General features: G+C 35.5%; 1 non-coding gene across 1 annotated transcript; it reads right to left on the bottom strand.

The window, feature by feature from the left end:
* Positions 1–2,418: 2,418 nt before the first annotated feature.
* Positions 2,419–2,522, bottom strand: LOC115835596. The gene has a single exon (XR_004030637.1). It is a non-coding gene; the product is annotated as a U6 spliceosomal RNA (small nuclear RNA).
* Positions 2,523–2,973: the final 451 nt, after the last annotated feature.

Below are 2,973 nucleotides of genomic sequence, written 5' to 3'. Positions count from 1 at the left end.
GCTGAACAAATTATATTTCTCCTTCAACAGGACAGTGAAGTATTTAGTTGTAAAGATGTAAAATAACTAAATGTATGTTAAGCTTTTTCTAAATATTCTGTGAAAGCAACTTAGATACTGGTACCTATCACATAATCTATTTATTTTATATACCAGTAAGAAGTTTCTTTTCTTTTTTTTTTTTTTTTTGAGACAGAGTCTTCCTCTGTCACCCAGGCTGGAGTACAGTGGCACAATCTCGGCTCACTGCAACCTCCGCCTCCCAAGTTCAAGCAATTCTCCTGCCTCAGCCTCTCGAGTAATTGAGATTACACGCACCAGCCACCACGTCTGGCTAATTTTTTGTATTTTTAGTAGAGACGGGGTTTTGCCATGTTGCCCAGGCTGGTTTCGAACTCCCAAGCTCAGGCAATTGGCCCGCCTCAGCCTCCCAAAGTGCCAGGATTACAGGCGCGAGCCACGGCGCCCAGCCACCATTAAGAAGTTTCTATAGTTAAATAAAAACTTAAATCCACTCCAAACAATAGTAATGCTCCCCAGATTTACCCTTGTTATTGCCATTCAATGAATACCTTCCACGTATATATGCTATGGTTACATTATTATAATTGGCTAATACTCATATCAACCAATATTTTGAAAGAATCGACAAACTCTTTTATCATGTAATAATATAACTTCGAGTCAATGTCCATACAAGCATGTTTTAGTAATTTTTTAGTAGAAAAAACATTGGATTGGGTTAGAGCTGAGAAAATTTGGCTCCACTTTGCTGGCATCTGCCAATGTGTACTAAAATGGGTCATTATATTTTCTTTACCTTAGTTTTCTCATGTATAAAGCTAAATGATGAAATTAATGATCTTTAAACTCTAAAGTTCTGGTAAAGTCAATAATTACCACCAAATAATAACCAATGCATTACTGCTCACGTTCCTGGAAACACTGTGAAAAGTCAAGGATTAGATATTTCAGTCCTTAGTACAGCATACTATTACCTCCTGGGCAAAAAGACTGAAAGAACTATTATTTTCAGATGATGATGCCTTGGGAAGAAAAAGCAAATTAATGACAGAAATATAAAATATATAAGTTGATAGCCTGATTTTGGACATAATGTAAAGGTTTTCTATATGATATGGCTGTGGGTTTAAAGTTTTAAAAAATAAAAAATAAAAATGAAAGATTTTCTCCCTAACTCTTTATTGTGAAAAATTTCAAACTTACCAAAAAGTTAAAGAACAGTACAATAGGCCAGGCGCGGTGGCTCACGCCTGTAATCCCAGCACTTTGGGAGGTCAAGGCAGGTGGATCACGAGGTCAGGAGATCAAGACCATCCTGGCCCACATGGTGAAACCCCGTCTCTACTAAAAATACAAAAAGTAGCTGGGTGTGGTGGCGGGTGCCTGTAATCCCAGCTACTTGGGAGGCTGAGGCAGGAGAATCGCTTGAACCCAGGAGATGGAGTTTGCAGTAAGCTGAAATCCCGCCACTTCACTCCATCCTGGCGACAGAGCGAGACTCCGTCTCAAAAAAAAAAAAAAAAGAATAGTATAATAAATACCATATACCTTTCACCTAGATTCACAAAGTGTTAACATTTCCAACACCTCGAGTGCCTCCTCTCTCTTTATTTTTGTGGAACCACTTGAAAACATTTGCAGATATGACATTTCCACTCTCTAATACCTGGCATGTGTTTTCTAAAAATATACATTGTTTTATCTTTACAACACCACTAACACACTTAAGAAAATAAAATGTAATACAGTATCACCCATTATACAGTTCATTGTTAAATTTTCCCAATTACTCTCCAAATGTCTTTTATACCTCTTTTTTATGTCTCTTAGTCTACTATGCTCCTATTGCTTTTTTTTGTATCTTATGACATTAACTGATGTTAGAGTCCAGGTCAGTTAATTGTTTTGTGGTATGGTCCATATTCTGGATTTGTCTGAATGTTAACTCATAATTAAATTCGGGTTAAGTGTTTTGAACAAGAATACTGCACAGATAATATTGTGTATTTATTATATAATATCAGACTGAACATAATGAAAGGTTGTTCCAATATTGGTAATGCTAAGTTTGCTAAGTTAGTTAAATGGTGCCTGCCAGATCGCTCCATTGTAAAGGTACACTGTTTAACTATGTAACTAATAATCAATCTGTGGGTGATAATTTGAGATCATAGGTTTAGAATCCATTAATGACCTTATCTAAATCAATTATTATATTGAGGGCTTTAAAATGGTGATTTTTCTATTTTATCTTTCTTTCTATATTTACTAGCTGCTATTTTTGTAAAGGAAAATTTTCCTTATCCCACCCTTATCTTCCTTATTTTCTTCCTTCTTTCCTTTCTTCCTTCTGTCCTTCCTTTTTTCTTTATGTCTGCTTTTGGAGTATCATATACATGTATGGAATGCTTCACAAATTTGCGTGTCATCCTTGCACAGGGGCCATGCTAATCTCTGTATTGTTCCAATTTTAGTATGTGTGCTGCCGAAGCAAGCATATGGATTCTTTTTACCTAACATATTATAATCCATTATTGTCATTAGTAGTTTTAATGCTCAATTGTTCCCAAATTTGGCTATTACCTAAAGATTTTGAAGTAAGTCAAAAGCATAAGTAAATCTGAGGCAGGATGGCAAAAGCTACAAAACAGCTATTTTTCCAGTATTGTACACTATTCTTTTCTTTTTTTTCGTTAATCAGGCAGCCCCTGAACCAGAATAGGTTCAGACAGACTCTTGTACACATTTATTGAGGGGTGGTATTCAAAACATTGAACAAACAGCATGTCACAGAAATTAACCAATCAGAATCTACACTGGCAGTAAAGAACTGGTAAATACTATGCACCTGTTATTCTCTTCCTATTACTAACAGAAGCAAATTTTCAAGTTTCTTATAGGAATAATTTTATTTATACAAAATAACCTCAATTTTACTAATGTACTACT

Source organism: Nomascus leucogenys, chromosome 6, assembly GCF_006542625.1.
Source record: "Nomascus leucogenys isolate Asia chromosome 6, Asia_NLE_v1, whole genome shotgun sequence".
NCBI lineage: Eukaryota > Metazoa > Chordata > Mammalia > Primates > Hylobatidae > Nomascus > Nomascus leucogenys.
Note: the sequence above shows the minus strand (reverse complement) of the source record. Positions and strands in the feature narration are given on the sequence as shown.